The 24,102-nt window shown below is 43.4% G+C and overlaps 1 protein-coding gene across 15 annotated transcripts in view; it reads left to right on the forward strand.

The window, feature by feature from the left end:
• The first annotated feature begins 22,863 nt into the window (after positions 1 to 22,863).
• The window catches only part of GBF1 (golgi brefeldin A resistant guanine nucleotide exchange factor 1), a 140,150-nt gene continuing 138,911 nt past the window's right edge, over positions 22,864 to 24,102 (forward strand). For all 15 annotated transcript variants that reach the window (XM_075258143.1, XM_075258150.1, XM_075258152.1 and 12 more), the window contains exon 1: positions 22,864 to 23,135. The gene's annotated coding sequence lies outside the window, so the exon portion shown is untranslated. The remainder of the gene's footprint in view (positions 23,136 to 24,102) is intronic.

Raw genomic sequence — 24,102 nt, forward strand, 5'->3', positions numbered from 1 at the left:
CCCTGACTCTGCGGGCCCTGTAGCATCTGCTATGTTTGCTACTGTAGTAGTTGGGTCATACATAGATAGGCGTGCTGCTGCAATGTTTACATACAGTGGTGAGAGAATACATATTATTTTCCATAATATGATTGACTTGCTTCTGCCCTCGACAGAAGGGTTGTTGACTTTGATGATCCGCCTATATTCAGCAAATTGCTGCCGTCGATGGTTTGCCTGCTCCGGTATTTTGGCAGCTCGCAAGCTGTCCTGCTGCTGACCTCGTTCCTCGCACTGTTCCTGTGATTGTTCCGGTATCTCCAACGCCGCAACTCTAATGAGGCGAGGTGAGGCGCTCGCCTCAGGCGGCGCACAAGAGGGGGGCGGCAGCCCGGGCAATTCTTTTTTTTTTTTTTCTTTTTTTTCTTTGAACCAGCACAGCAGAGCTGCCATTCTCCTTACGCTGGTTCAAAGGTCTACGTATCAGCGTAGATGGCGTCATCACGCCGCCTACACTGATACGTAGACGTCTGCCGTCTGCCGAGAGAAGAGGATCGTGACGGCAGCGGGAGCAGCAACAGTGTGATCGGTAAGTATAATAACATTTTTTTTTGTTTTATAATAGGCCGCTACCTGCTGGAGTATCTCCAGCAGGTAACGGCCTATTTACCAACCTCCTCAGACCTGATCACTGCCGCCCCCGCTTCCCCTTGTACTATAGGCCGCAGAGGGAGGCAGTGAATAGGCCCGGGCCAGACAGCGATCCCACTGCCGCTATTATTATACTCGGGGGGTCTTTTCAGACCCAGAGTATAATAATTGGAGCCCCAGGGGAGGTGAGGGAACATAATAAACAATGTTACTTACCTATCCAGGATCCGATGTTAATCCTAGCTGGCTTCGAGCCTATATGAATAGAGAAAGAAAAAAGGTAAGTATGACATCTAGTATTTATCTAGTGTATATGCAAAGTATAATAATACACACACGCTTTTTTGAATTAAGTTAGATCACATTTTATTAGTTTAATTACAAAACATAAAAAGTTTGGACATATGAATCTGAGGTGAATATACATGTACAAAAACAACTGGGTCAAAATGAGATGCACAGATGGTATATTGTCTCTATAGGTATTACTATCTCATACATCAAAGCTAAGTGTAGGGCATAAAAAGTGTATACAAATAGCCCAGGCAAACTCACAAGTCAACACATGTGTGATGTATACAGTATGCAATTAGTTATTCAAAAAACACTGCATGTTCACTTCCAGCATTAGACTATTCATTCAGTGGGGATGTATTCACACCACATACTAATTCGCCATATAAAAACTATGGTAGCATTACGACTTACCCATGCTGGAGATATGGACGAATACAAATAGAGACAGGCACTCACTACCCAGTGCCCGACGCGCGTTTCGGCTTTGCAGCTCCTGACGAAGGCTGAAAAGCCGAAACGCGCATCGGCTTTCCTGATCTGTGCCCCGGGTGAAGAGCCATCGGTCCTGGTACCATAGCTCTTCACAGTCAGAAGGGCGTTCCTGACAGTCTGTCAGGAACGTCCTTCTTCCCAGCAGCGCCTATAGAGCTGTACAGTGTGAGCACCGTGCCTGTGATTGTTCCGAAATCTCAGCACCTCACTGGAACGTCATACAATCAGCGTGTTGCTGGTGTTGATGATCCGCCTGCTGCCGCATTTCGGCAGCTGTCAAGCTGGCTTGCCGCTGAACTCATTCCTCGAGCTGTGCCCGTGAGTGATCTGGTATCTCAGCAGCTTGCTGGGACACTATATAATGAGCATGTTGTTGGAATCTGGGAAGGAGGGGAACGATGGAGACAGTGAGACCTAATGCTTGGCCAACCCCCAGTCACTACCTACTTGTCTCAACTACCCTAGGCGATAGAGGACAACTGGGCGACGGTCCCTTCCTATAATACAAGTGAATACACATAGTGTGTACAAGACAAACAAACAAACACACATGAGTAATCAGGAGAGCCAGGGGTCAGAGCCAATTGGGCAGAGAAGGACAGAATCAGAACCAGAAGAACAGTCAAAGGGAAAAGCCAAGGTCAGAAATAGATAATAAGAGAAACAGTATATCAGTAGCACGCTCAGAGAGGCTAATATCAAGTAACCAAGATAGGATTGAAAAACTATGTAAAGGGTAACAAGAACCTGCCCCAAGCTTGATTGACAAGGAAGGATGTCAATCAAAGAGCTACAAATGTTAACTCCTTAATAACCAGATGAACTCATAGTACTAGCTGGTCTGACACACTGCAACAAATACTCAGCTGTGCTAAAACAACACAAGCAGCAGATCATAAATGGACACATCTCCGGTGCCGTAGCATGCAATCGGAGGATGGTGCAGAAGTCCAAATGGACAAAGATGTTACACCTATCTAATAACTAATAAAACACTAATAATATTTGTAATTCCTACATGCCAAATAACACTCACAAGATCATACCATATTTCCTACTATTGTAGATCTGGACAATAGACAGATAAGTAGATGTAACTATGAATTTCAACTTAACTCCAACAGGAGATACAAAGTATAATGGAGACTACAGTCTCTCAGTGCCGCAATATAACGTGATGGTTACAGTCTCTCCTGCAGTTCACAACTGAACCATTCTACCTCAGTGACACCCTAACATATCTATTATTTTACCAGTTTAACCCAACATAGAGCCACTTCTATTTATTTGAAGGGCAACTTTAAGTTCCCAATCTGCTAATGGTTGTGATGGGTGAAACCTTTCTGGGATAAGGTATTTGAGTCCTATGGTCAGATTATGGGTTTCCAGGAGATTAATACCACCTTGGTTTACCAACCATGGCCAAATTCATGAATGTATCATCAAGCTTGGTCTCTGGTGAAGACTTACTCCGATTACTGCGCCCAGCCCCTCAAATATATTTGTTTTAAGGATTCTGAATCGTATGTTCATATGCTCTGTTTTGGACAAGTTGTGCCTTTTCTTTTTTCTTTTATGTAGATTGTGAACCCCATATAGGGCTCATAATGTACATTTTTTCCCATCAGTATGTCTTTGGAGTATGGGAGGAAATCCACACAACCATGGGAAGAACATACAAACTCCTTGCAGGTGTTGTCCTTGGCAGGATTCACACTCAGGACTCCAGAGCTGCAAGGCTACAGTGCTAACCATTGAGCCACTCTGTTTCCCCCTGTTGTGTCTTATTCTGTCAGAGAAACACTCTGGCTGGGTATTTTCATGCTCAGCCACGAGAAGGCATGCATACGCATATAGGACTAATAATACAGCAATATTAGCAGTTCATTTTCCCTTTGTAATTCCATGTCATGTTGTCAATCCGATATTCTATACGTAAATGTAGTGCCATGACTTTAGCCACCCGTAATGTCCCAGAATTTATGTAGGTTTGTAGATTTTTATTATAATCATAACATAATTATTATTGTTGGTTACATACAGATGGTTGCAGAGGTTTATGAGGGTGCAGTCTCACCCAGGTCAGGACTCTTTAAGTGTCTCCTTTAGGTGTGCATATGGTGTCTCCTCCCATAATAATGCTAGGCCATGAGCCTGGAGGAAATTCTACACCAGTTTTTAGGCCATATATGCCAGATTTCTGATGTAATGGTAATAAGTCTTACAAGGGCAATGGCCCGGCCCACTGCACACCCTCACCATATTGAAGGCAGTCCAGAAATGAAAAAAAAAACACTCTTTTGGCGCAAAAAAATGGCATACAAGGCATAATAGATTTGGGCCACTATCTTTAAATGAGGGGATCAATGCATGTATAGTAGCTCATGAATGTAATTTATGTGCATAACTGGATTTGTGACTGTTTACACACTGCTTGTAACTGTGGCTGCTGAGATTAGTGCTATAGACCAATCTGCAATAATACTTTTAATGCATGTAATAGATTGAAGGTGCTGTGTACGCATTGCTGAACGCTGGCTTCATATGTGGTCAGGGATAACATATGCCGCCTCATTTTCCTGATATATAACCGCCCTTAATCTCCCAGTAATAACAAACTTGCTGGCTCCTCCTGTCGCTCTATTGTTAGAGAGAAAGGTTAGAGGGTAATCCAAAAAGACAACACAGAATGGCATTTTGCCTTTCCAGCCTTGCAAATATCTTTCAGATGCCTAATTCTTTCCACAACGTTGTTAATTTCTTAATTTCGTCTGATAAGCCTACTTTGTTCATTTTGGGAATTTGACAATGAAGTTACGGTATTTTTTTTTGCATTAACACTTTCCTTTCCTTAAGAATCACATTTCTTATATGATGAACAGCAAACAGAGAGATGGAGGGAAACAGAACATGAGTAAGAGGAAGGATCTGAGGCTGCAATGAATTGTGACATAATATAACTGTGCATAAAGACTGTGTACATATAGACCAATTCTCCATAAACCCCCTGCTAATAGATTATAATGCTTAAATAAAATGAAATATTCACCAAATAAGTATTTTTTCACTTCTGTTGCTCAGTGCTGGATAGCAGACACCAATGGCGCTTAGTAGACCCCATTCACTATAGTTGAGTCTTGAGCCAGGTTTCCATCAAAGTGCACATTATATCACAACAGCTGTGTAAGGGCACATTCACATTACATTTGTTTTTACATCTATTTAGTAGATCCGTTTAACAGATGCATAACACAGTTGTATTTGTGTTTTCAGCAGATCAGTTTAATGAATGCAAAAAACAAGAGAAAACATTTACATAGTCTTTGTTGAAAAAAAATTATTATGGATACAAAAGTGTGGTCCGACAGAAAAAGTAAAAAAAAAAATCAGATCTTTTTTTCTTACTGACATTATGTTTGCATCAGTTTTCTGAATACACTTTTTTGCATCTATTAAAGGGATCCTATCATTGGATACCCTTTTTTTCTGACTAACACGTAGGAATAGCCTTATGAAAGGCTATTCTCCTCCTACCTTTAGATGTGTTCTCCACACCGCCATTCGGTAGAAATCCGGGTTTTCTTCCATATGCAAATGATTTCTCTCACAGCACTGGGGGCGTCCCCAATGCTGCGAGAAAACTCTCCATCGCCGCCTCTATCTTCTTCTGGAACGCCGTCTTCTTTCGTCCTGGGTTTCAATCTTCTAGGCATGCGTAGTCGGCTCTGCCATCAGGCCTTGGGCCTCATGTAGTGGCGTAACTACCGCCACAGCAGCAGAGGCAGCTGCCACAGGGCCCGGGACATTAGGGGCCCGTTAACAGCCGCTACTATCATTATACTCGGGGGTCTTTTCTGGCCCCTGAGTATAATGATTGGCGGACCGGGAGAGGTAAAAAAACACTGTTACTTACCTTTCCACGATGCTGCCAGGCCTCCTTCCTAGTTGACTGATGTCTCTGACGTCACATGAACCCGGCCTGCATCCCGCGTCATGTGACGTCCGACGTCATTGAAGAAGGCCAACAGCGGAGAAGACCGCGTAGGAGCTGGGGGACAGGTAAGAAACAGTAGTTTTTTATGTTTTTATTCCCCCAGGTCTCTGATTATTATACTCTGGGGTCTGAAAAGACCCCAGAGTATAATAATTGTTTATGGGTGTCCACAGTGGGACATAATACTGTGTGCAGGGGCCACTGTTGGGGATAATACTGTGTGCAGGGACCACTATTGGGGATAATACTGTGTGCAGGGGCCACTATTGGGGATAATACTGTGTGCAGGGGCCACTATTGGGGATAATACTGTGTGCAGGGGCCACTATTGGGGATAATACTGTGTGCAGGGACCACTATTGGGGATAATACTGTGTGCAGGGGCCACTATTGGGGATAATACTGTGTGCAGGGACCACTATTGGGGATAATACTGTGTGCAGGGGCCACTATTGGGGATAATACTGTGTGCAGGGACCACTATTGGGGATAATACTGTGTGCAGGGGCCACTATTGGGGATAATACTGTGTGCAGGGGCCACTATTGGGGATAATACTGTGTGCAGGGGCCACTATTGGGGATAATAAAGTGTGCAGGAATGCGTAGGAGGGGGTCGGTCGAGGTCTTCGGCGTCGGTCGGGGGGGAAGGGGGCATGTCAAAAGTTCGCCACAGGGCCCCACCATTCCTAGTTACGCCACTGGCCTCAGGCCTACGTGTTAGTCAGGAAAAAAAGGGTATACGAGTATAAGGGTACCCCTTTAAACTGATCTGAACATTTTGGTATCTATAGATGTCACTGGAATGATAACTGTTTGAAGCAGCCCCTCCACCTCAGCTGTCCTGAATTATAGTACATGAGCCCTTGGCATAGAGAGAGGTACCAAGCAGGACACCCAGTGCTATGATGTCCAAGACAAAAGTCCATAGACAAACAGCTGGTAGCTGCGCCAATGTCTATCTTTTCATCACACAATGTTAGCCATCATCAAGGACAGGAAGGAGGAAAGAGGAGGAATCAATGATACGCAATTATCAATACCTTTACAGCCTAGTCTGAATGGAGCAGAGGTTGCAGTGCATGTCTCCACTCCATTCATTTCAATAGGATTTCTGGAGATAGCAGAGTGCTGTACGTTTTCTCTCTCTGGCAGTCCTATTGAAATGAAAGAGCAGAGGTAAGTGATGTCTGACCACCACTCCATTTACATTCTGGATGCAAAGCACCTCAGTTCTTGTGATAATGGGGGACTGATGCTGGGACTTATCCCCTATCTAGCGGGTGTTCTTTAATACCAGTAGACTAACACATCAGATTACACAACACTATCTCTAATTGGCCAATGTGCTGCACGTGTACCATCAGCACCATGACTGCAATACAAGACCACTACTCTTGAAAAAGTGGTGGGTCCCCTGTCAAAATCACATGAAACAAAGCATTCTGTGATGGAATGTTCTATGGTAGTGGGTAATGTAGTGTTGTAGTGAGGACGCCGGTCTTCTGTAATAAGTCCACTATGAGATGGTTACTGTTGTAGATCAGAACACTTTATTCCATGCTCCATCATGGCTCCCTGTCTAACAACCCCTCCCCCTAAGCTCAGCTCCTCCTCCATTACTACCTCACTGTTGCTAGGCAGACAAAGCAGAATAAGTAAGCAGAACAGAACATACAGAACATACTTATAACAACATCACATCTCTCCCCTTCTTATAAAAAAAATTAAAATGCAAATATTATAAATGAACAATAAATAAAAGGTCCGAACTGAAAAGAAAACTTTACTGCAGAACATAGTCCCTGAGGTGCGTTGGTGGCCTTCGACTTATCCTTGTCGGGTAGCGTTGAGACATCTCGTTATCAGAAACAGTCTGTGAATTTTCGGTATCTCTTGTTGGTGTTGCTGAACCAGTTGTACCTGGTGAAATTTCCTCATCATCTGTCTCCTCTGCACTTGCTCCTGGGTTGTAGTCACGAAGCTTTTTAAAATGGGAGACATTTCGTGTCACTTGATGACCCTGGCGTTGAGCAGTAACCATGGTACCTTTGACGGGCGTGACTTGAAAGGGTTCTGGATGATAAGGGGATGAGAACTTGTCACTGGGTCTCAGCCTTTTAACAAGGACCCAGTCTCCCACATCCAGCTGTTTGAAGCGACAACTTCTCTTATCTGCATATCTTTTCATCCTGCCTTTGGCAAGGGAATCATTGAGGACCAATGGAGTCTGGACGTGAACTACTGGGATGTTTGGAAGCTTAATGCGCAAAGGCCTGCCGAAAAGCGCAGTTGCTGGTGGAGTTCCTGTAGTAGAGTGTGGGGTGGCTCTGTACTGTCTAAGGAACCTGTACAATTCTTGCTGCAAATCCTTGTGTTCCATGGTAGCAATCCGAAGAGTTTTGTTGATTGATTGCATGAAGCGCTCCACTTCACCATTGGCTTGAGGCCAGTAAGGAGTTATTTTCCTGTGGTTAAAACCAAGATAAGTTGCAAAAGACTGAAAATCTGCACTATTGAAAGGTGGCCCATTGTCAGTCTTCACTGTTTCAGGTATGCCATATGCAGAAAAAATTTTGTCCAGTTTTGGTATGACAGCTCTTGCAGAGGTGGTGGAAACGGGTTCAATGACTGGAAACCTAGAAAAATCATCTATGACAACCAGTAAATAGGAATGATCTGGCAAAGTGCAGACATCAACACTCACAGCAGTCCATGGATTGTCTGGCAGAGGTGTCATTTGTACTGGTGCTCGGCTATGGTCCACCGTAGTTGCTTGGCAATGTATACATGTGGCAATAAGTGCTTCCACTTGTTTATCTAGTCCAGGAAACCATACTTTCTCCCTAAGTAATTGCTTTGTTTTAACTATACCTTGATGGGCCTCATGGGCCAGATCGATCACTCTACTCTGAAGTTTCTGAGGAATGACCAGGCGGTTGTCACGTAGTAGTATGTTTGAGTCAGATACAGAAAGAGAGTGTCTTGCATTAAAGAAGGCCTGCAAATATGCTGTTTGGCCCTGCGGTTGAAGACGAGTCTCAGCTAGAAAAGAGTTCCAGTTCTTAGACCGAACAGTGTCAATTACCAACTGAAGTTGGGGATCAGAATCCACCGCATGTTTAATTTCTTCGAGGGTCATTGCTCTTGGCACAGAGTGTGTAACAATGAAATTTACATGCTCCTCAGCTAAGACAGTGGCAGGCAAGTCATCTTTGGTAGACTGTGGTGAAGGGTGTCTTGAAAAATAGTCTGCAGGGTTCCCAGCTCCTGCCTCATATCTCAAGTGAAAGCGATAGTTCTGCAGGCAGAGTAGCCAGCGTTCAAGTCGTGGGGGTGGCTTTGATGAATGTTTATTGAAGATTGGAATGAGTGGTTTATGATCACTGACCACTGTGAATGGACGACCAAAGAGGTAAAGATGAAAATGAAGGCATCCCCATACAACTGCGAGAGCTTCCCTCTCAGTTTGAGAATAGCGCTGTTCTGTTTCTGTTAAAGCCTTGCTCGCATAGGAGACTGTGGAGATGCTGCCAGTTTTGGACACCTGAGTTAAAATTGCACCAAGGCCTACAGGACTGGCATCCACAATGAGCTCAGTAGACTTTAGTGGGTCAAAATAGGCCATGACCGTGTCACTAGAAAGACTGGACTTAAGTGTATCAAAAGCTGATTGATGTTCAACTGTCCATGACCAAGGAGTATCCTTTTTAGTGAGTTGTCGTAGGGGTTCAGAAACAGTAGCCAGATCAGGTATGAATCGTCCACAGTATGTGACCAGACCAAGAAAACTTCGAACATCTGAGACATTTTGTGGCTGGCTAGCAGAGGTTATGGCAGCTACTTTCTCAGGGTCTGCAGAAACACCATTTTCAGAAAAAATGTAGCCAAAAAAATTCAATGACGTCTTGTTGAACTCACATTTTGATGGATTAACACTTAAATTGCAGGTTTGCAGTCTCTGAAAGACTTGTTCTAGGTGATTGTCATGTTCCTCTTGAGTTGTGCCAAAGATAAGGATGTCATCACTAACATTGAGGACTCCAGGTATTCCTGAAAGAACCTGCCTGATAACATTCTGAAAGATTTCTGCAGCCGATGAAATGCCAAAATTCAGCCTCTTGAACCTTCTTAGACCGACATGAGTGCTAAAAGTTGTGATATATCTGGAGTCTGGATGCAATTCAAGCTGATGATAACCAGATTTTAGATCAATTTTTGAGAATACTTTTGCACCATTTAGATCTGTGAGAATGTCATCAATGGTAGGCATAATGTGCCTTTCTCTTTGAATGGCTCGATTGGCATGTCGCATATCCACACATAACCTGATTTTACCAGGCTGCTTAGGTTTAGGCGCAACAACAATTGGTGAGACCCAGGGAGTTGGGCCCTCCACACGTTCAATAACATCATCTGTCTCTAGGTCTTGTAGCTCTTTCTCCACTAGCTTGCGGACATGGAATGGGATGCGCCTGTGAGGTTGAACTGATGGCTGTACTGACTGGTCAATGTGTAATTTCACTTGAAAGTCTTTCAGCTTTCCTATGCCTTGAAAGAGTTGAGGATATTTCTGCATAATAGTTTGGACAGAAGAGTGTGTTACGCTGTTTGCCAGTTTTACTAGGCCCAGAGATACCGCACTATTGCAGCTGAGAAGAGTGTCTGCAGAACACTCCACTACATAGAAAGTGTCCGTGATAGATTTCCCATCAGCCGTTAGTAATGCCTGAAATTTGCCACATAGGGGTAATGCAGTAGCTGAACCATAAGGAAATATCTTCAGGTTAGTACATTGCAAAGCAGGTTTGTTCTTTAGCTGGCTATAAGTGGCATGACTAATAACATTGACAGACGCCCCTGTATCTACCAGTGTCTCCACCGGAGTGCCATGTATTAAGATGACTTGTTTGGGATTAGACATTGCATGCACATTGCGAGACCCCTCAGTCACTGAGAATAAGCAGGTGCTGCCGGGCTCATCAGCAGGGGACACCGACTGCACTGCCTGAACTTCCTGTGGCAAGGCTTGTTTAGTAGAGAGAGAAGATTGTGATTTTGATCTGCAGACTTTTGCAAAGTGATTTTGTTTCCCACAGTTATGACAAGTTACTCCCTTTGCTGGGCATGGTTTCTGATGAGGACAAGGACCTCCACAGTTGTAGCAGGTTGCAGCCTGTGTGTGAGGCACATGTGGCTTCTGAGTGAGCTTTGCTACAGAAGATGGCTGCTCTGGTATACAGTCTGTGTTCTCTATAAGTTTAGCTTGATTCTCTGCTGCATCATGAATACGTGCAATGTCCAGTAGCTTTGCTAAAGTCATGGTGGGATCTCTGAGTGCTTGTCTCCTTAACTTAGAGGACACACAACCTTGTATGATTTGCATCAGAATTTCCTTGTCTATATCAGCAAATTCACAGTAAGCTGCAAGTTGTCTTAAGCGGACATGATATTCATCAATGGTTTCTGTTGCTGACTGTTTTGACTGTCTAAACTTGAAAATTTCAAAAGCTGCATTTATGTATGGAGAGAAATGCTTAGTTAGTGCTGCTTTGCTTAGCTCATAGTCACTGTCCTCCCCTGTATTGGGCAGAGTTGTGAAGATATCATAGACTTGCTCCCCTGCATAGTGTAACAACATGGCTTTCTTTCTTGCATTATCAGTAATGTTCATTGCTTGCAGGAATATCTCAAAGCGTTTCAGCCATTTATTCCAGCATGCTGCCAAGTTTGCTTGGGGCTGGTGCACATCAAATACAAAGGAGGGTAAGCAGGCCATGGCTGGTGCTAGGATTGCAGTCTTGTACACAAGTTTCTGTAGCAGTGAAATACCTTTAGCTGATGATTCTTAATCCTCGTCGCCAATTGTAGTGTTGTAGTGAGGATGCAGGTCTTCTGGAATAACTCCACTATGAGATGGTTACTGTTGTAGATCAGAACACTTTATTCCATGCTCCATCATGGCTCCCTGTCTAACAACCCCTCCCCCTAAGCTCAGCTCCTCCTCCATTACTACCTCACTGTTGCTAGGCAGACAAAGCAGAATAAGTAAGCAGAACAGAACATACAGAACATACTTATAACAACATCACAGGTAACAATGCAATACATATCTTTCAGTATGAAGAGCACACATGCGTACCAATGTGCTTCTGACCCCCCCCCCCCAAAAAAAAAAAAAAAAACCCACAAAAAAAAAAAAATCTTTACTAACACACATATACACACTTACATATACTTACCTTATTATATATGTTTCGGGTTTTATTTTTTACTTATTTATTTATTTATTTTTGTTTTTTTGTGGGTTTTTTTTAATTTTTTTTTGGGGGGGGGGTCAAAAACACATTGATACGCATGCGTGCTCTTCATACTGAAGGATATGTATCTAGCACGCTTCCTTGCATTCCTATAAACGCCATCTATGGGTTGTTAGGGTTTTTTTTTTTTCCCCCTGGGTTAAAAGCACATTGGTACGCATGCGTGCTCTTCATACTGAAAGATATGTATCCAGCACGCATGCGTGCATTCCCACAAACGCCATCTTTGTTGAGGGAAATTAGTGCCCTAAGCTTTATTATATGGATTGCACTGGAATGTTTTATATCATATCCCCCACCACCTTTTTTCCCAGCAAGCCTTTTTCATATTGATGTTAAATGTATAGACATAGGATGTCAGCCTTTATAATTGTGTAGTTGTTTGATAGATGTTTTTAGTAGACACTATTTATTTATTTATGGATTTGATTAACTATTTATTTTCCAAGCTACCAGCTTCAAACACTGGAGATAGGTATTTAATACATATAATTTCATATTTTGGTCTGACATATCATGTTCAGATTACTGTGTATATTTATTTATGTTTCAGCGATTTTGAATACACTGAATGATATTTTGCTGTCTTCCCACCTGTATGCATATCATTAACTTAATGACCTTTCTGTCAGTCGGGAGGGGTTGGGCAGTCAGTGTTTTTATCCTTTATATTGGTGTGCATGTAGATGGTTTTTATGCCATGAATAAGGAGCCAATGCTCCAAAACGCATAGGCTTTGGTCTACCGACCCCACCGCCACTAATGTAATTTTAACCAGCTGTATGCTAAAAAATAATAAAAGCTAAGTTTTATTAAGAACAACTTCGGAGTCTGTACTCGTGCTGGGAGACACCATTTGCAGCTTTCCAATGAAGGGTTTTAGCACAATAGCTCAACAGGTAAAATAACTTTCTGCTGTCTGGGTTATCATCCACAGTTATATGACCAAAAAGTGGGCCTAAAGGAGGAGTAACTATCTAGGTTGGTAATTGCAAAGGCTCGTACTAATTTCCCAAAAGGGACAGCTCCAGAGACAATGATAGACATTGGCTGAGTCTATCTGGCACCTAAAACATTTGCCTAAGGGAGTAACATTTATTTAAAGTAAACCTGTCACACTGAACATTCAGTCTAATGTGCAGCCAACATGTTATGGTGCTGGAGGAGCTGAGCAGATTGACACTTAGGTCTGTAGGAAAAAAAAAATCTTATTTATTCATTTAAATCTCTGCTGAGGTGGTCCTATCAGTGAGTGACAGCCTTCCCTCTATGACTGCATACAGAGATAGTGGTCAGTCACTGATAGGACTGCCTCCTTGACTTCCCAGCATAGACTGAATATCGTTGTATAGATTTATCCAGCACAGGGCCATGCAGATGGACTTTGATTGAAAAGAACAGAAGGCACTTGGATGACTTTCATGTGCTGCCCATGCACCCTCAGCCCCATTCATTGCTCCCAGGTATAGGACCTGTCCTGAGTTTTTCCTATGGCTCAATGCCTCATATACCTGTCTATGATATTACACGGACATGTGTATGCGGCCATGGAAATGAATGGGTCCGTGTGCTAAACATGAAAAACACAGCTAGCGCTCTGACATAGAACATTGCCATGTGCAGGAGGCCTTACTTGTTTACAAGAGCAACAAAGAATTTGCTCTTGTTGATCTGTATACAGGTATTCACAAAAGTAAAGAAGGCGGCTTTCACACTTGAGCCTGGTGTCAGCCCTGTGCCATTGCACCAGGTTTCGGTTGTAAGTCTTGAGAAACTGGTGAGGGGATGACTTCAAGGAGGTCAGCTTTAAAAATCCATTCATTTGAATAGGTTTTTAAAGGTGACCGCCGGTGTCCGCCTGCAACCTCTCTGTGAGAAAACCATTTTTTTCAGCTGGACACAAAGTTGGACATGCAGGACTTTGTGTCCGGCCGAAAAAAACGGTTTCCCCACAGAGAGGCCGCAGGCAGATACCGGCAGTCACCTTTAAAAACCCATTCAAATGAATGAGTTTTTAAAGCCGACTGCCTTGAAGCTATCCCCTCACCAGTTTCTTGGGGCTGAGGATGGAAACTCGGCGGAATGGTACAGGGCGGACACCAGATGCAAATGTGAACGCCCCCTAATACTGTTTTATTTAGTAGGGAGGGGCAAGTGGACTGTTTCTTGGATTGACAATACATCAAAGGTGTTTGTTGGCCTCCCAGATGCTTAGGATAATTGTTTCTAGTTTTGTCCTCTTGACTGTATTATCTTTTATTGATGTTTTGCTTTTCTACTTTTGATCTTATGTTGTTCCTTCACCATTTCTGAGATTTAAGGGGTTCCGTCACCTCTGTGAAGTAGTCAAAGGGGTTGTTTCATGAAAACAACTGCTGTCCATATATCCCATGCAGGCGCCTCTGTGCCCATTCCCATACCAAGGTCATTGTATAGATTGGCATAATTTTCTGTGGCAAAATCTGTTTTCCAGAGGTGCTGGGAGCAGAACTCAGATCACCTTAGAGCCTGATTCTTAAAGGGGGCAGAATGGAAGAAAACTTTAGATTTCTAACCCTGGTTTGGTCAGCCAACTGAAGCTTATGGGTGAATTCTGTAATTTTCCTGTAAAATCTAAAAATTACCCTCTACTTAGGAACTACAAAATAAAGGGATTTAATAACTTGTTCAAACTAAATATTTTTCACACTAAATGTTGTATTAGAGAGTAGTCTTCCCTAAGAGGTGGTCTTTCGGAGAGGTTTTACAGTATGTGCATGTGATGCATGCATTCCCTCTTCTCTATATGTATGTGAATAAACAGTCACCTCTAAAGCCACAAACTCCAAGATCTACAAACTGAATGTCAAAGTAATGCATTTACAATAAGTGCTACATTTCTAGCTAGTTGTAAAAATTATACATCTGTTTTAAGCAACCGTTAAGTTTGACATAGATTTTTGTAAAAACCATACTTAAATTAAAAATCTAAATAAAATCACGAATTACTCGGAAATTAACATTCATTGTATAGCTCCTTTTGCATATAATTTTACATAAACTTTAGAATGCAATCTAAGTAAGTCTTGTGAACTTTACCTGCGCTACCTATTTCAACAAAGCATCACGTAGGAGCATGAAAGCAATTTTTCCCCATAATGAGAGTCAGTCAATTAGAGCATTTAATATAAAGGTGCAGACACCGGCTTTGCGTGTTTTGCAAATTACAAGTTCCATGTTTGACTGATGTGCAATAACCAGACCCAATTAGTGATCTCGCACCTTCATTCATTCAAGGAAACTGCGCTCTGGCGTCTTAAGAAAATAAAATAATATGTCCCTGTATACCTTGCCCTATGTATAATTAACCCTTTCAACAATTGATTAAGCTATATTGTAGATTTCGAGGACCACCACACTACTAGTAATAAAAAAAAATATAAACATGAACACTTCCAGATTCAAAATTTTAAGATACATATAATTTATTTATCAAATTTTAGACATTATTTGGGTAATGGGGATGAAAAAAAAAACCAGCAGTTCAGCTGCTGTTTTAACATTATTCTATGATTCAGTACAATTTTTGTGTAACAATTTTATACAATTTTTTATGCTGTGGTGAATAAAATCATTTTTGTGGGGAACGGTTTTGAAACTATCAATGTAGCCAGATGAATTTTTTTTGATGGACTAGTTATTTCATTTATTTTTTGCACCATTATTGGATATATAATTTCACAGCTCTTCCATCGTTTCTGGTGTTTCTTGGATTCTCTTTCTTGTACAGTATGAGTTAGGCCCCTTACAGATGGCCGTGGGCGAGTTCAGGGTTCCAGTTTTTTTCCGGATAGCACACTGATCCATTAACTTCTATTGTCCCATGCACATGACGCTCATGCACATGACAGTGTATTACACAGATCAGTGTGTGGGCCAACAGTCCAGGCCACAAAAATCAGGATAGGTTCTATTCCTGTCCAGTTTTGTGGCTGGGCTTCCACGGCTACTATGAATGGGGCTGCGGAACAACGGCTGGTGCATGGGTGGCATGCGGATGACATCCGTGTGCCGCCCATGCCGTTTAGTCCCGGCCTGCGGCCAGCCTACATTACAGTCTGTAAAGTGCCTTATTATTTTAATTTTTTTAATTTATTTTTGTGGGGGGTTATTTTATTAAATTTTCATATTTGATAAATGCAGAAAATACTTATACATGATTTACCAAAGCATCATTGTTAGCCAGTGGAAAATCGGCTCATGCCCCCTGGCAGGCTTGGGGGTCTTAGCTTTAGTGGCAGCCTGAGGGTAAGTTCACATGGGGTTTTTTTGGACGCAGAGGCCGCCTCAGAATCCTGTCCAAAAAACGGCTGGACTGGATGCCGCTGCAGTGCATCACGCCCTAGATTAGGCCCAAATGAATGGGCCTAGTCAGGAGGGAGTGTCGCGCCGGACGCTGCAGTGGATTCTGCCACAAGAAAGGGCAGCTCGCTTCTTTTTTTCCGCGAGCGGCAAAAACACACTAGCGGAAAAAAGAAGTGAACGGCTCTCATTGAAGTAAATGGGAGGCATTTTTTGGAGCCGGATTTCATGTCAAAATCCGGTCCAAAAAACCCAGTGTGAACTTACCCTGAGATTACATTATGTGGGGCTGACGAGCTGAAAGAGCCCCTCCCTCTGTCAAATATGTTGTGGTCGCATCAACTGCAGAATCAAGGAAGTAATTAATAACCACGAAGTCCCAAAGGCCCATCTCTGCCATGATAATAATGATCATATTTAGGAGCAGGTGATTTCACAGTACAGAAGTAATGTACACAGTGCTGGACAGGGATAATGCCTCCAATGGTGTCACAGTACATTGATAGTACTCAGCATGATATTATAGCACAGGAATACACATGTACCGCTGTATATGGGAAGCAGTTAATGAATGCTAAATCATTAATTTTCCAATCACTTAAAATATTATGATATGGATTAGTTGTTGCAGACACCCATGCACAATTCTGTATTAACCATCCAGTTGAGATATAAAGAATTTATTTTTCAGTCAAAGAAATTTCTGCAACAAATTTGTTATTTGTGAACTAACTATGACTCAAATGTGGGACTATTGACTAGAGTTTCTATAATTGTTAACAATTAGCAAATATTATTTACGTACCAGCAACATATTTCTAAATCTTCTTGAGCTATGCTTCTATTTTGGGGAGAAACTTTGAAGAATTGTATCCATACTGCTAGTATTGGACAATGTGCTCTTATTTGCATCTACTGATAGTGACAAATGGTCTGCGGAATGAACTCGAACTCCAATATCCTCCCTGGTGTTTGACTTCCAGAGCTGAACCATTGAGGTGATGAAATGTGTTTGTGTGGAAAACACAGGTGTAGGTCGTGTGTCAAATGGACAGGTATTCACCTTTTATTTAGCTTTGAGGTCTATTGCCTAGCTACAGACCTACATATGTATACAGTATAGGGAAATAATGCAGAGGGAAACAAAACATCTTTAATACGAAAAAAAAAAAGAAACAACCTTAAAGAGGACCTTTCACCATTTTGCCCACAGGCAGTTCTATATACTGCCGGAAAGCTGACAGTGCGCTGAGCTCAGCGCACTGTCGGCTTTCCCGATCTGTGCCCGGTGTGAAGAGCTTACGGTCCCGGTACCGTAGCTCTTCTATGGTCAGAAGGGCGTTTCTGATAGTTAGCCAGAGACGTCCTTCTTCACAGCACAGCCAATCGCGCTGTGCTGTGAGAGCCGGGAGGAACGCCCCCTCCATCTGCTCGCAGTACTCGTCCATAGACGAGCATTATCAGGGAGGGAGGGGGCGTTCCTCCCGGCTCTCACAGCACAGCGTGATTGGCTGTGCTGTGAAGGACGTCTCTGGCTAACTGTCAGAAACGCCCTTCTGACCATAGAAGAGCTACGGTACCAGACCGTAAGATCTTCACACCGGGCACAGATCGGGAAAGCCGACAGTGCGCTGAACTCAGCGCACTGTCAGCTTTCCGGCAGTATATAGAACTGCCTGTCGGCAAAATGGTGAAAGGTCCTCTTTAAGAGGCAAGATAAGACTTCCCCTGTCAGCACAAGTTATATGTTTCTTCATTGTCCCACATTAACAAGCAAATATAAGGGTGCATCTTTTATGCCAAAAAGTCCTGTTAACCCATAAGCTTCCTGAGGCTGGAAGGGCAGGAACATTTTTGAAGAGTGGCAGTTGACAGCACCAGTCATGCCTTGGAAATGTCATCTGGGAGTTTAAAAGATTCCCTAATAAACAATAACTAAGAATAATAACTTGGGCCCATCAGATAAGGGCTCATTCACATCTGCGCCCGGTCTCCGTATATACAAGTTTCTGTTTCAAAACGCTCACCGGCGCTCACGGCTGGACACGGTCTGACAGGTTTCCGTCTTCTGCCACATTGTTGTTGACTTCAATGGTTTTTTTCCAGGCGGAATCCGCCTGAATATAAGTCATGTCGCTTTTTTTCTACTAGCTGAAAAAAGTGCTAGCAGAAAAAACTGATAATGACTCCCATTGAAATGAATGGCAGGCGGTCTTTGAGGCTGATTTTTAGGTAGATTCCATGTGAAAAAACGCATTCAAAAAACGCCCTGTGCACTGACCCTCAGGGTTAGTTCACACGGGGGAAAAGGTATGGCTTTTTTGCGTGGCATCCCGCTTCTGATAAGGCCTGGATGAATAGGCCTAATCAGGAGGGAGTCACAACCTGTGGGATGCCACGGCTGACTCAGTCGTGGAATCCCGACTGGAAACATGCGGACAGCAAAGTACTTCACAATCTACTTTCCTGTCCGCATGTCTCATGTGGAGATCTCTCGGCAAGCACATGGACCCCATTATAGTCTGAGGTCCGTGTGCTTTCACTGCACACAGCTTGCAAATGCGTTCAGTAGTCCGCATGGGGACCCCCTGAACAAATTATCAAATGCAGATGTGAACCAAGGCTAAGGGTCAATGCACACAGAGTTTTTTGGCGCTGATTTTGACGCTGAATCAGTCTCACAATCAGCCTACAAAAAAACCTCCCAATAGAACTGGAGGCTGATTTTGAGGCAGATTCAGCAACAAAATAAGCGCCAAAAAACTCTGTGTACACTGACCCTATGGCTGTGGCCCCAAGTTGCAGAAATGCAGATTTTTTTTGCATTTTTTTGAGCCAAAGCCAGGAGTGGATTGAGCAGAAGGAAGAAGTATAAGAGCTTCGTATATATTTCCCATTCCTTTTGCAGCCTTTTCTAGGTTTGGTTGAAAAAAAAATGCCGCAAAATCTGCAATAAAAGAAGCTGCATTCCCACAACGTGGGGCCTCAGCCTTTGGTTCAGTGCACACAGAGTTTTTTGAAGCTGATTTTGTCACTGAATCCGCCTCAAAATCAGCCTCTAAAAAAGCCTCCCAATAGAGTTCTAGAGCACCAAAAAACTCTGTGTGCACTGGGGTCCATTCACAAGGAGTTTTTTGGTGTTGATTTTGACGTTGAATCCGCTTCAGAATCCACGTGGAAAAAAAGCCTCCCATTGACTTCAATGGGTTCCATTTTTCCGCTAGTGGAAAAAAAGCTTCCTTCAGGCGGATTCCGCCTGCAAAAGACATTGAAAGGCGGAAAATCATGTGGAATTGGCAAAAACCATTTGGAAAAACAGTTTTGTTTTTTCAAGGTCCAGGGAGGAAAAAAACCTTTCCTAATTCCTGAAGCGGATTTTTCCCTCGCCAAAAAACTCTGTGTGAATATACCCTAAACAGGAATCCCCATTTTCAGTTGGGCATGGGTAAAGTGCCCTGCACTATTTAGACAGTATTTTCATAAACCTTAAACATTTTCCGGACAGGACAAATAATGTTATTAAAAATTTGGGCCAGTTGGCAAGTATGTATACCATGCTGTATACTTCTTTACAGTGGGAGCCTGCAGGCAACAACACAGCGCCAACCAATTGCAGTGAGTCTGAGGTGCATCACGAGGGTTTTGGAATATGTTACTGTTACTTTGATAAATTTGTTAGTATGCATAATAACCAATAAATGTGATTAATGTGATGATATGTATGTACAATTTATTATTTTAACCAGTTATTTTGCATACAATCCAAACTCTCTTGACTGAAGTGATACATGACAATATTTAGGAAGTACGGAATTGTCATCAGTGCTTATGAAATAAAAAGACAATGTTTTATTCAATAAAAAACTGTTTTATTCTCACCATTTGTAAACATACAACCTCCATGTTGTTACAACATAGCAAACTGTCACGGCATGTGGAATTACATAATAACCCCGGCTTCTTGCAGCTACATTTTCCTGAAAGACACTTTCCCCTGCAGTTACACCTTTTGACACCTTGACCACCTGTTATTGAAGATTTCCTGGTACACCCACGAAGAGTTACAATTATATCTGGAACTTCTTCTTCTGAAATGAAATTCTCCTTACAAATGGCAACTGGTTCCTAGAATACTTCTGAGCCGATCGTCCTTTCTTACTGCCAATCTCATATATCTTGCCATCAGCATCCATCTGCAGAATCAACCCAAGAATGTTCCTGGAGTCACTTCTACCCCTATCCACATCAGGATCAGACAGGTTCAAACCAGCATTAGGGTATGTTCACACAGTTTTTCGCAGGCGGATTTTAACGTGGAATCCGCCTCAAAAAACAGCTTCCATTGACTTCAATGAGAGCCACTCGCTTTTTTTCCCCCGCTAGCTAGTAGTGGAAAAAAGAAGTGAGATGCCCTATCTTGCCACGGATTCCATGGCTCGAGACAAGATCCTGTTTAGGCCCATTCATTCGGGCCTAATCAGGGACGGGATGCTGCGAAGGAATTCTGGCTAGCAACGCGGAAGTTTGCACAGCGGAAACCATTATCCGTCGTGTGAACATACCCAATTTTTTGTGACTAACACGTAGGAATAGCCTTAAGGGTGCATTCACACTGAGTAAACGCTAGCTTATTTTGTAGAGTAAAATTACACTTGTAAATTTTGCTATCCCATTGACTTCAATGACATTTTACAGGCGTATTTTTACAGGCGTATTTTTTACAGGCATATTTTTTACTGGCGTATTTTTACACTTGTAAAAAAATATCATTGAAGTCAATGGGATAGCAAAATTTACAAGTGTAATTTTACTCTACAAAATAAGCTAGCGTTTACTCAGTGTGAATGCACCCTAAGAAAGGCTATTCTTCTCCTACCTTTAGATGTCTTCTCCTCGCCGCCGTTCAGTATAAATCTCGTTTTTTGTCGGTATGCAAATGAGTTTTCTCGCAACACTGGGCTTGGGCCCCAGCGCTCAAACAGCACTGGGGGCATCCTCAATGCTGCGAGAGAACTCTCCAGCACCGCCTCCATCTTCTTCAGGAACGGCGTCTTCACAGGTTTTCTTCCGGTGTTGGGGGTTAAACTTTTAGGCCTCAGGCAGAGCCGACTGCGCATGGCCACAGGCCACATAAAAATGGCTGCTTAATTACTGTGTAAGTGGCCGTTTTTCTTGTAGCCACAGGCATGCGCAGTCGGCTCTTCCCAAGGCCTAGAAGTTTGACTGCCCGCGCCGGAAGAATACGCGTGAAAAGGCTGTTCCTGAAGAAGATTGAGGCGGCGCTGGAGAGTTCTCTCGCCGCATTGGGGACGCCCCCAGTGCAGCGAGCGAACTCATTTGCATACCGATTGAAAAACGGGATTTCTACCGAACGGTGGTGCAGAGAAGAAATCTAAATGTATTAGAAGACTAGCCTTTCTTAAAGGGCTTGTCCCACGTCGCATACTCACCAGTCTTCGTTGTTGCAAAATCTTCTGTCTTCCGGCTTTGTTGTGTCATTGGTGGGCGGGGTCACATATGCAAAGCCAAGCGGCGAGATGCCGCTGGCCCTGCGTGCCCGCTCATAGACCAGTCTAGCCTTCACAATGCGAATACAGACCCGTCATCCGCCTCTCTCTATTACAGCGGGTGCCGGGGTCTCTATTCGCATTGTGAAGGCTAGACTGGTCTATGAGCGGGCACGCAGGGCCAGCGGCATCTCACCGCTTGGCCTATGCATATGTGAATATGTGACCCGGCATCCGCTGTAATAGAGAGACGGATGCCTGGGAGTGTAGACGCCGGCACAGATGCCTGCAACATCGCTATGCTTCTGCCCTGCATGAAGCCAGCAGCGGCAGAAGCGATGCTGTTATTCTGCTCCTGCCGCTGCTGGCTTCATGCAGGGCAGGAGCATAGCGATGTTGCAGGCATCTGTGCTGGCGTCTAACCGTCTCCGGCATCCGCCTCTCTATTACAGCGGATGCCGGATCTGTATTGGCGGCCCCTTCCCCACCAAAGGGTAAACTACCCCCCCCCCTCTCCAGGCTCACTTCCGTGCATTAGCCCCTCCTCCCTCCCCCCTGAGAGCAGGCTGATACATCACTTGACTTATGACCAGATAAGTCAAGGGATGTGTCCCAAAAAAAATGAATAAAGTAAGATAGTGGACAAACAAAGCAGTTTTGCTGAAGCAGTGTATTTAGGAAAAGTCTTACATTCACATTAACAAGCAGTATAGATAGGTTCCTTGTGATGGGACAACCCCTTTAAGGCTATTCCTACGTGGTAGTCACAAAATGATAGGATTCCTTTAATGCAACAAATCTAAAATATTTATTAAATGAACCCCCTTCATTGGTTATTATGCGTACTACCCACCTTTATCAAAGTATCAGTAACCTATACACTTTTGCACAGCATCTTTGAGCAGAACTGAAATAGTTTGTTGCTCCTTCTACAAAAGTGACAGGTCAGAAGTTACCAGAAGATTCCTAGAAACTCAGATTGGGCTACAAATGGGTGTTTACAGATGACAACTAATAGTAAGTGCACGCCAACCAACCCTTGGGTATCAGACAGGCTCTACACTGTATACGTCACTGGCTAACCTCTGACATCCCTGTATATGCCAATCATCGACTCACTGATTGGTAGCTCGTAGTGATAGCCACGCCCCTAGCACACACGCCCTCCCAACACTGCCAGCGTCGCTACTGCAGACACTGGTCCCGCCCTTCAGAGCCAGTCATTAGCTGATTGGGTAAAACGCATGCTCGTCATCTGTTATCTGCCAGTGATTGGTGGAGAGCTGAGGTTTCCAGGTGTCGCGGTAGGCTGCGTTACCACGTCAGTGAAGTTTACAGGGAAGACTGTAGCCGGCTTGTGGCCGGGCCTGTGCCGTGGACCTGCCGCTTGTCACTGTGTTCTACGTGCTTGTACCCAGGACTTGCTGCCGACTTACTGTCCTGGAGCCCATGGTGATGTATTGATGTGTACTATCCACCATATCTGAATGTGAAGCCAACGTCACCGCCGCTGTCTAGGCCGCCATTTTGGATCCAGGGTCAATCCCACTGACAGGTAATATTGAGGAAGCTGCTTGTAGTCATCATATGGGATGTAGGTAATCCCATTACTACCACTATTGACATTGCTGCTATATACCAGCTGTACAGAAGACCTGTATACAGTATATACATATGCATAGTAATCGAGTAGGGAGCTGTTCACACTTGTATTTCCAGGTTGTCAATATCTGTATATTCCAACCTCATGCTGCCAGTGGATCCTTGGAGTTGAAGCGTCTACATTGTATGAAGTTGTGCGCCATTGTTTGTTCCTTAAAGGCATTGTCCACATGTCCTCATGTCTTCAGAAGATTTAACACCACTCAATGGTGGATGTACAGCCCATTGCATTGTATTTTCCACCACAGACCACCTGGGATCTCTCATTGGTGTGTGGGATTTGGTCCTGTCTCGTTTGGACTTGGACAGACTGAATTTACTGGAATCGTTCACAAAAATTTCGTCTGTCCTCCTCCCAAATTTTGGACTGTTGGTAACTATGCGTACCTATGTGCTGCAACCCCCAACCTGGTGCACAAACTGACTTGTGGTGCAGTTGTTATACGCTGGCATGTCAGTTTCTGCTATGGATTTTGCACACAGATCACACATTTTGCGGTGATATCTGTGGCATATTGGGTGTGTTCCGCTGCAAAAATGTATTTGTGTCCTACCATGTTGGAAATCTTCCGGATCCAATGCTGATTTTCCTTGACTCAAAGGGGTTGTGCCACAAAAGCTATAGATCTTCGGGAGCCTTCACACGGAGTAAACGCGTGTGTATTTTTGCTAAATACACGTGCAAAAATAAGACTCCCATTGACTTCAATGACATTTTACAGGCGTATTTTTACACGTGAAAAAAAATATCATTGAAGTTAATGGGAGTCTTATTTTTACACGTGTATTTTGCAAAAATACACACGCGTTTACTCCGTGTGAAGGCTCCCTTCAAATTATAGCATAGAGGAGAATTTGCG

The sequence above is a fragment of the Leptodactylus fuscus genome, chromosome 10 (genome assembly GCF_031893055.1).
Source record: "Leptodactylus fuscus isolate aLepFus1 chromosome 10, aLepFus1.hap2, whole genome shotgun sequence".
NCBI lineage: Eukaryota > Metazoa > Chordata > Amphibia > Anura > Leptodactylidae > Leptodactylus > Leptodactylus fuscus.